The following is a 10,497-nucleotide window of genomic DNA, read 5'->3' as shown; positions in this document are numbered from 1 at the left end:
ACATATAAGGCCCTAAATGGACTAGCCCCATCATACCTGCAGGATCTGTTTAGTAAAGCATATAGTTAGCCCCAAATAAAGTGTGTAGGACTGGTAGGCATAGTTGTATAAAGAGTTCGCTCGAGATGATGGGGGACATAGAGTGTATCCCAAGCCTTCAAATGTCAATCAATCTAAAAGATAACATCCCAGTTCAGCACACATATGCTGCAGTACTTAAAACCTTTTAGAAAGAAATACAAATCCTACTCTGAACATGTGGACGGAGTACATTGAGTTTTGCCACCGAGAGGTCAGATGCGTGGGAAGCTAATCTCAGCACATGGTGAAACTTTGAGTGACCCAAAAGACATTGATACCATAATGTCTCAAAAGAAGAGAATACCCAGTACAGCTGGAGAAGTGCAGAAGTTGTCCGGCTTCCCACACTATTAATGAATGTACATCTAGAACTTCTCTTGCATTGCAAAACTATGAGCTATTGAAAGCGAAGGGAAGTTCTACAATGGCGCATGGGAATCCTAATAGACTGAACATGCTCCCGTCTGTATACATGGGGAGGCGTTGCAGCGGGTGGACAGCATAAAGTTCCTGGGCATCCGCATTTCCTCTGACCTCTCCTGGTCTGCGAACACTTCATACCTGGTAAAAAAAAGACCCAACAACGGCTCTTCTATCTCAGGAAGTTGAAACGGACTGGACTCTCTTCTCAGTGTGGCAGGACACAATTGGTGGTCCGATCAGTTTCAGCTGGGTTGGGATTTTGGCCAATCATTGTGGCAGGAGATCGCTTAAAAGCGGATAGAGAGCACCTGTCTTCCTTTTTGGCTTGTCGGAGGCTGGGTCATAGCACTTCCTGGCATTCCCCCAGTTCCGTCCCGGCGTGGTGGTAGAGGCCGTTGGGGGTGCGCTATGCTCCACTGATTGCTCGCTGCGGGTAGGTGTGTTGTTCTCCTGTGTCCTATATAATGTGTCCTATATGTATAACCCAGCTGCTGTGCAATGTCAGCCGATCAGCGAGGGAAATCACTGCTGCTTTGCCTCGTACCGGAGATTGTTTGGCTGTAACAGCGACTAACTGCTTTGCCTCGTACCGGAGATTGTTTGGCTGTAACAGCGACTAACTGCTTTGTCTCGTACCGGAAATTGTTTGGCTGCAACAGCGACTAATGGCTTTGCCTCATACCGGAGATCGTTGGCTGTAACAGCGACTAACTGCTCTGCCTCATACTGGAGATTGTTTGGCTGTAACCGCTACTAACTGCTTTGCCTCATACCGGAGATCGTTTGTTGCTGACAGAGATTGACCGCTTCTGCTTCACGCTGGATACGGCGTGCCGTCAGAGGGATTAACGGCTTGCCTCGCCTTGGGCTTGATTGCTTCGCCCCGGGTGCGTGCCGTTCCACTGCAGCTGGCTTGGCCTCTAGCTGGCCGTTCGGCGCTCCCTTGGCTGGTTGGGGCTTTCTCCCTGTGGTGTAGCCTATATATATCTATATGTATATGTCTGCGTGCACTAATGTGTGCATGTGTGTGTATGGCGAAGAGTGAGTAGCGGGAGATTATTCTGTTGGTTCTCTTGTGTGTGTGTGTGCGCTTGTGTGTATATATAATTTCTTTTTTTTTCCTTTCGTTTGTTTTGTTTTCTTGGTTAGTGGTTGCTTGTTTCTCTTTTTTTATAACCTGTTGATTTTTGTGGTTTCCCCCATTCAGGTGCTGAACCTACGGTGGTGGATGGTCCTGGTGGCGGTGTCCCTTTTGTGTTGTTTGCACGCCGGGTGGATTTTGTTGTCCCAGTTTTGGTTTGCTTCACGTGTGGTGTTCCAGGGGTTCTTTTTTATTGTTTGGATCAAGCCCAGGAGGTTAAGCCCTGTTTGGTTTTCTTATTTGAGTGACAGGTTTTTTTTTCTGAATTCATGTACTTTCAGTGCTTGGTTTCTTCTTAGGAGGGTAGTCCACTCAGCTGAGCGGACAATCAGAACAGAGAGCTGAGAAGATCCTCAGGCAGCCCCATCACCCCGGACACTCACTCTTCTCCCTGTTGCCATCAGGCCGTCGGTTCCGCTGCCTGAGAACCAACACGGAGAGGATGAGGAAAAGCTTCTTCCCCCAGGCCATCCATCTGCTCAACAGTGAGCATTAAACTGGACAATCCTACTCCCACCTGCACTACATGCACTACATGTAAATACTGCACATGTAAATACGGCACATTCTCACATTTTTAATTTTATTTTTCATTAAGGTTTTTATTTTACAATATTTAATTTTTACTTTTTACTTACCTATTTTTGCACATTGTATCGTGTATGATTGTGTATGTGACAAATGAACCTGTCTTGTATCTTGTATCTTGAATGGAAATGAAACAGTAATAATAGGAGATGGAATCTCAGACTAAATGGGTTGAAGGAGCAAAAAGAAGAAAACACATGTGAGATGATCAAGGATATCATCGGAAAAATTGCGCCACACTGGAAGGAGAACATGGATTTCATAAGACTCTGTGCATCGTTTAGGTCCAAACAACACCGAACATCCTCACCGGATAATCATACAGTTCACTGGAAGGCTCTTCAGGGATGAACTCTGGTGTACCACCAAACATCAAACCATCTGCAAGGATCAAGGAACTTTATTGTCATACCAGCTCACATTTACATGTTTATGGTATGAAATTGGGACTCAGGTCCCAGGAGCAATAAGTATAATATAGAAATATAAAATGAAAAATTGAATAAAATAATAATATAAGCTAAGTAAAAATAGAATATATAAGCTAAGTACAATACAATATAAAAACTAAATATTTGAGAAAAGAAATAAATAAATAAAGAAGCCAGTTTTAGCATGTGCAACATAAATATGCATGTGCTAGTATGAGGTAGTCCAGGAAGTATTCCGTAATATTGCACTTGTAGGTGTAAAGTGTTTGTAGTGCAGGTCTGTGTTGTTGGGGGTGGGGGGTGGGGGGTCTGCAGGGCATGGCTAGAGTTCAGCAGTCTGACAGCTTCAGGGAAGAAGCTGTTTCTGAGCCTGGTGGTCTTGCTCCGGATGCTCCTCAGCCACCTACCTGAGGGGAGGGGTTGGAAAAGTTTGTGTGCAGGATGGGTGGAGTCCTTCATGATGTGTAGATGTTTGAGGTGGTTGGAAGGCTGCTTCCCATGGTCCTCTGTGCAACCTTTACCACCCTCTGCAGAGCCTTCCTCTCAGCAGCGGTGCAGTTGCCATGCCACACAGTGATGCAAGGGGCAGAGGACGCTCTCCACCGCACAGTGGTAGAAGCTCCTCAGGACTGAGCTCCCAAGCCCAGCTCACCGCAGCTTCCTGAGGAAGTAGAGACGCTGGTGCGCCTTCCTGACCAGCCGGGAAGTGTTGGCGTTCCAGGTGAGGTCCTTGGTAATGTGCACATCCAGGTACCTGTAGCTGGAGACAACAGGCAGAGGAGAAGTCCCGGAAGAACAGTTGGACGAAGGAGTTTCTGGTGGGGGTCCACAGTGACGTTGATAGAGTCTTTGAAGTGGGCCATGACCTGCCTCTCGAAACACTTCATGACTACCGGGGTCAGGGCTGTAGGTTGCTGGTCGTTCAGGCCTGTCACTGTGGAACACTTTGGGACAGGGACAATAGTGGCAGTCTTAAGCAAGATGTCTGTCAGGGGTAGGGGTCGCTCTGGGATGTTGTCTGGGCCAGCAGCTTTGCGGGGGTTGATACCTTTGAAGGTCTTCCTCACATCTGTTGTGGACACACAGAGGGGCATGTCAATGGGTGGTGGTTTAAGTCTGGTGCAGGGTGGGGGGGTGTGTCATCATCCTCGAAGTGAGCATAGAACCTGTTGAGTTCGTCCGGCAGGGAGGGGTCCCTTGGGCATTGTGCATCTCTGATGTTATAGTCTGTGATGCACTTTATGCCCTTCCACATACTTCGGGGGTCGTTGGAGGTGAGGTGCCCCTGAATTTTGCAAGTGTATGTGGCTTTTGCCCTCCTGATGCCTGCCGTTAGTTCTTTCCTCACCACTCTCAGTGCTGATGCCTCACCTGCCCTGAACACAGCATCCCTAGCTTTCAGGAGAGCTCTCACCTCAGCATTCAGCCAGGGTTTCTGGTTGGGAAAGCAGGTTACTGTCCTGGTGGTGGCGACATCATCAGCACACTTGTAGATGAAGCCGAGGACGGAGGAGGTGTTCCTCCAGGTCCACCTCTCCCTCATACGTAGCTGCCTCTCTGAAAACCTGCCAGTCTGTGCACTGGAAGCAGTCCTGGAGCACCGAGGCTGCATCACTGGGCCACACAGTGACAGCCTTCTTTGTTGGCCTGATCCGTCTCAGCAGGGGGCGATAAGCTGGCGGGATGGAGATGTGGTCGGAGAGACCAAGGTGGGGGCGAGGAAGAGCTCTGTATGCATCGCCAATGTTGGTGTACACACAGGCCAGAGTGTTGTTTCCCCATGTGGGTACGGTGGGTATGCTGATAAAACCTGGGCGGTGTCCGTCAGTTTCACATTAAGTCCCCCGCAACCACGTAAAACCCCTCTGGGTGCCTAGTCTGTCGCAAGCTAATAGATTCATGTAGCTCCTGTAGCGCTTTGTTAGCATTAGCACCCTGTGGGATGTAAACAATGGTGACAAACACCGTGGTCCCGAGGCAGATAGTGCGGCTGACATTTCACTGTCATAAGTTGTGTCGCCTCAGAGTAGTAGGTTTTTACCAGTCCACAATTTGTTCACCAATCTTCATTCATGTACGCACAGAGTCCTCCTCCTCGTGACTTCCCCGACCGGTGGTCGCGGTCCGCCCGGAAAAGCTGCAGGCCATCGATCTGGAACGCTGAGTCCGGCATGTTGTAGTTTAGCCAGGTTTCCGTGAGGCAAAGGACAGCACAATTCCTCATCTCTGTGGAAACACTCAGCCTCAGACGTAATAGGTCCACTTGTTGTTGTCCAGGGAGTGGACGTTGGCCAGGAAGAGAGTTGAAACTGAAAGGAGCTCAACATCCGCTTTGCAGAAGATCTTACCAAAGAACAAAGAGAGGCATGTAAAGCTGTATGGCCAAAAACGGAACAAGCAAGACAGACAGGACTTGAGACTATGTTCCGAGGCCCCCTTGCCTTCATCAATGGACAGAGAGTCACACCGTAATCAAAGTAAGAGGTTGGACTTTATTCCCACAAACAAGTGAGTTTGGATAAGCAAAGGACACGTCTAGGGTTGTGCTACTATTAAGGTTCAGGTTAACTAATGCCTACTCTTATTTAAACAGTTCAGTTCTATTAATTCATCTCAGTCTTTGTTTGTTTATGTTATATGTTCCAGTTAAAAAATGACATTTCTCTGATATCTGGTAATGCAAAGAGTCTAAGAGACATAACCAAAAGAAAAAGGTTTTTTTTGTTTTGCAAAGGGAAACATGTTAATTTTATTTTTCTACAAGAAACGCATTCCAAGGTTGAAGATGTCACTTTCTGGTCAAAACAATGGGGAGATGAAGTGTATTTCAGCCACGACACTTCAAGATTAGCAGGGGTTGCCATTCTACTGAAAACTTTAAGGGTCAGGTTATCTCTCATGTGGCAGATGTTAATGGTCATTGGCTGATACTTGATGATTTCAAATTCATCTTAGTCAATATTTATGGCTACAACAGGAGCACTGAAAATTAAAGCCTATTAGAACAAATTGGCTTACAATTAGATAATATTAAATCAACATACTCAATTCCAACTATAAATCCAGAATTGACTACTGGTTAATTGCAAACAACCTCCTAAGTTATAACTTCAGCTCTGATATCTCTGCTGCTCCACCAGCTGATCACAGTATTATCTATCTATGTGTAAAGCCTAACAACAGGAGAACTTGTTTAAACAAATTTTGGAAGTTCAACTCTAGTCTAATTGAGAATGATGATTACTGTCAAAAAATTAAATCACTAACAACACCTGTCAAAACATGGGAATTTCTGAAATATAAAATACGCCAATTTACCATCTCATTCAGTAAAAAACATAAAAAGAATCTTGAGAAAAAGGAACTAGACATTATAAATACTAAATCTTCAACCTAAATTCGATGAAATGTATATTCAAAGAGCACACAGGGCCTTTATTAGATCTAGAGCTAAATGGGAAAAAAACTCAGCATACTTTTGTGGCCTTGAAGAAAGAAAACAAAGAAAAAATAACATCAATCAATTTACTATCAATACCTTGATAGTAAATTATATAGAAATCACAGAACCAAAATCAGTCTTAGAAATTCTAAAATTCTATAAACAGCTTTACAGATCTAAATTCTCTAATGAAGACTGCCACACATTTTTAAAGGATATAGAAAAATATATTCCCAAAGTTGAAGATAACTTCAAACAAACATGTGATAGCCAAATACCAATGGCTGTGATTGGCCACCTCTCTCTTAATAAAGCATCTAGCCCAGATGGCCTCACAGGAGACTTTTATTGACATTTTTGGGAAGACATAAAAAACTACTTCATCAAGTTTTTTTGGAAATATTTGTATTTGAAACTTGTATACTTCCTCCCACAATGAGACACAGGCTTATTATCTCGATTCCTAAACCTGGCAGAGATCCTGGCAGATTCATAGAAAACAGAAGACCTATTACTCTTAGAAATTCTGATTATAAACTACTCACCTATATTTTCTCCACTTGTCTTCAAACAGGAATTTCACATCTTATTGCAGAATCACAATCTGGGTTTTTAAAAGGGAGATCAAGCCACAATAATATAAGCTTGGTAATGGACATTATTGAATATAGAAATCAAATTGAAAATGATGGTTTTCTTTCCTTTTTAGACTTCTATAAAGCATTTAATTCGGTAGAGCACCCAATCAAATTTAGAAACTTAGTTAGTGGTTTGTATCAGAATATCAGCATTGTACTTTCTCATGGCACCACCCCCAGCTTAGTTAGTGTAGGAATTCCACAAGGTTGTCCCATTTCACCATATTTATTCATATTGGTCACAGAAATGTTAGCAATATACATTTAAAATTGAAATGAAATTAACCATTTAAATGTCTTAGGTACCGATGTTGTTATCAGCCAACTGGCAGATGACACCGCAGTTTTTTGTACTACTCTACTACTGTTGAAAAAATACATTTTTTTTCTAAAGCTTCAGGGTCCTTAAACTTACCTCACGTGTATTTTGTATTTTATATTTTTATATTTTTCTTAAGTGTGCAATTTTAATTTTCTGCTGCTATTTATAAGTGTGCTTTTAAGCCGAGAATCTGCACAAAATTTCGTTATGCTTGCATAATGACAATAAAGACTCTTGAATCTTGAATCTTGAAATAAATGTGAACTTTTCGCAATTCATGATACAACACTAAAACACATCTGTAATATCCCTATCAAATCGGAAATCAATTACCTAGGAGTATACCTTACTAAAGAGCAAAAACAAAGTCAATACTTGAATGTAGAACAAAAAATAAAAGAGAGTAAAGCCAAACTAAATTCGTGGCTCCAAAGAGACCTTTCAATTTATCTAACCAAGATGGAATGTCTATCAAGATGTATTTATCCAGCCTACTCTTGCGCTATCCCAAATAAATAATAATAAAATCTATTAACCAAATTAAAGATGGCGGTCTAAAAGTTATTGATTTGGATTGCCTTAATGGAACTTTAAAAATTAATTGGCTGAAATCTTGGAACAAACACAGCAACTTATTTTGGTACTGTATTCAAAATGCCTCATTTAATAAGACTGGAGAATTGAGATATCAATTTCAAAAATTCCACAAACAAATTCTATCCATCCATCCATCCATTTTCTATACCACTTATCCGTCAGGGTCGCGGGGGAGCTGGAGCCTATCCCAGCTGACTAAGGGCGAGAGGCGGGGTACACCCTGGACTGGTTGCCAGTCAATCGCAGGGCCAACACACAAAGACAGACAACCATACACTCTCACACACACACACACACCTAGGGGCAATGTAGAGTTGCCAATTAACCTAACGTGCATGTGTGAGGGACCAGAGCGGTCTCTCCGAATAAAGGGATCTAGGCAAGTTTGGATTCAAGTGGAAGAGGTTGGAAACAGGAGGCAGCGAAGCTTCAGGTGCCAGGAATAACTTTTTATTTTCCCAAAACACAAATGCTCGACACACAGTCTGAGAGCAGGCAAAATGCAAGAACAAAACAACAATATCATAGATTCACAGCAGCTCATAGCACTTCTCTCCAAGATAACCAGAAGCTAAATGAGGCTCCTTTAAATAGGGCTGCTGGTTGAGCCCAAATGGTTCAAACCATTATTGAGGGGATCACCGAAAATTAGTGATGGGTAAATGATACCGAAGCTTCGGAGCTTGTGTCACTCTTCCTGAAGCAGAGTGATTCAAAGTGTTGTGTCAGAGCTTGTATCAAAACACCAGTGTCACGTGACCGATGACGTACGAAGCTTCAAACGTCATCGCGCTTCGTTGCTTCAAAATGTTTCGAGGCTTTTCATTGGCCCATAGTGTGTAGGTGTGTGTCATTGGCTCATGGCATTTCAATGCATTCTGAGCCAATGACATCTTGACAGGTATGACAAATTTGAATGATTTGGCACTGGGGAGCTGGTCAGCCAGAAGAGGAGCCGACTGAAGCCTGCAACTGTCGAAAACATTATATTTCTTAATACAAATCTATAAAGACTCATAACTTGCCTGCCTTTGTGAGTAATCATTCCAAATCAACCATACAAGTCCCCAAATCACAAACCCTTATCTTTAAAAACACTTCACACACACAAAAAAAACATGTTTCTAAATTCAAACACCATGATCATTTGCAAAGTAGGATCTCTAATCTTGTTAGGGACTTTTAGTACAGTTTTTAAATAAATCTCAAAGCTTTAAATAAACCCTAGCACCAACATTTAACCCCTAATATAATTTGAATTTATTCTTTAAGTTAATCTGGAATGTGTTTTAGGGTATGGGGGAGAGCATCTGAATATTTTATTGTAATGACGATGAATGCCCACACAGACTTTTCTAAACTTTTATTGCTGTCATGGGAATGAAACAGTGCCAGTGCTTCAGTCGTGCTCTTTAGAGGTTGCTAAAGTCTTGAAGCTTTGAATCTTTTTTGGCATAATTGTTAAGAAAGCCTCAGTGCTTCGTGAGGCCTCACTTGCCCACCACTACCGATACAATATTAGTAACCATAATAAATCAAATACAAAAATAAAGAATGCGCATTTTCATTTACCCACACATCATACAGTCACACACCACACAATAACTTTATACAAACACTACGTAACCAACACCGTAAAGAAATATAAACTCCCCTGAGTGCAATGGGATGTGCCCCCTTTCCCTGTGCTCGATAAAGTCCGCCCCTGCAGTGCCGCATGCTTCCACAGAGGAGCAATGGAGCCGGACCGGGAATACAGGTGAGTATGTGTATGTGAGTGTATGAAGGACGAGAGTCTTTACAAACAGACAGATTAAGAGAGAGACGAGTAGTGGGTACCTCACTACATGCCTGGATGCTGGACCGGGGATAAAACTGTCACGGGTGAGTTGTGGTTGTGGTGAGTGAGCGACGTGGCGGGCCGAGTTTCCGGCGCCGAAGTGTCCATGGCGCACGCCATGCCAAACATGTCACCGAGCACCTAAAATATGTACAAACTGATAAAGAGTCCATCTCTGTGTGTGTGTGTGCGTATGCGCACCCGTATGTACATGTGCCACAAAGTCCAAATAGTCTTATGTTCTCCGACGCTGCCTCGCAGGCCACGTCAATGACCCAGTGTCCGTCGCGGGAGATAGTGGGGGGGGGCTCACCTTCTCATGTTTTTGGTATTGTGGGAGGAAACCAGAGTACCCACAGAAAATCCACACAGGCAAACCCTTCTATGCAAATCTCAAGGAAATTCAATCGAATGAAACTGGACTTAGTTATTTGTCTTTGAAGACGTTTCACCTCTCATCCAAGAGGCTTCATCAGTTCATGCTCGCTTGACTAGTCCCAGCCTAGTCAAAGACAAATAACTAAGTCCAGTTGCATTCGATTGAATTTCCTTGAGATAACCATGACCTGGATGAATGAGAATATTCACAGGCCCTTCTATGCAAACTCCTCATAGAAGGGCCCAAACCGGGATTCAAACCTGGAACCCTCTTGCTATGAGGCCACAGTGCTAACCACTGTACCACTGTGCCGCCCACAGACAAATTCGATTATATTGGAGAATGTTAAATGTGTGAAAATGACATTGAAACTGTGGACCATATTTTCATCTCTTGTGGTATGATACAAGCATTCTGGAATAATCTTCACAGCCGTGTCCTAGAGGTTGGAGAAGCGGCTTGTGATCGGAGGGTCACCGGATCGATTCCCCCACCGGACGGGCAGGAAAAATTTGGGTGTGGTGGAGTTATTAATGCGAAAAATGCCCCCCCCCCCCCTCCATTAGCTGGCTGATGTGCCCTTGAGCAAGGCACTTAACCCCCAAATATGCTCCC

The sequence above is a fragment of the Scatophagus argus genome, chromosome 22, assembly GCF_020382885.2.
Source record: "Scatophagus argus isolate fScaArg1 chromosome 22, fScaArg1.pri, whole genome shotgun sequence".
NCBI classification, from domain to species: Eukaryota; Metazoa; Chordata; class Actinopteri; family Scatophagidae; genus Scatophagus; species Scatophagus argus.
Note: the sequence above shows the minus strand (reverse complement) of the source record.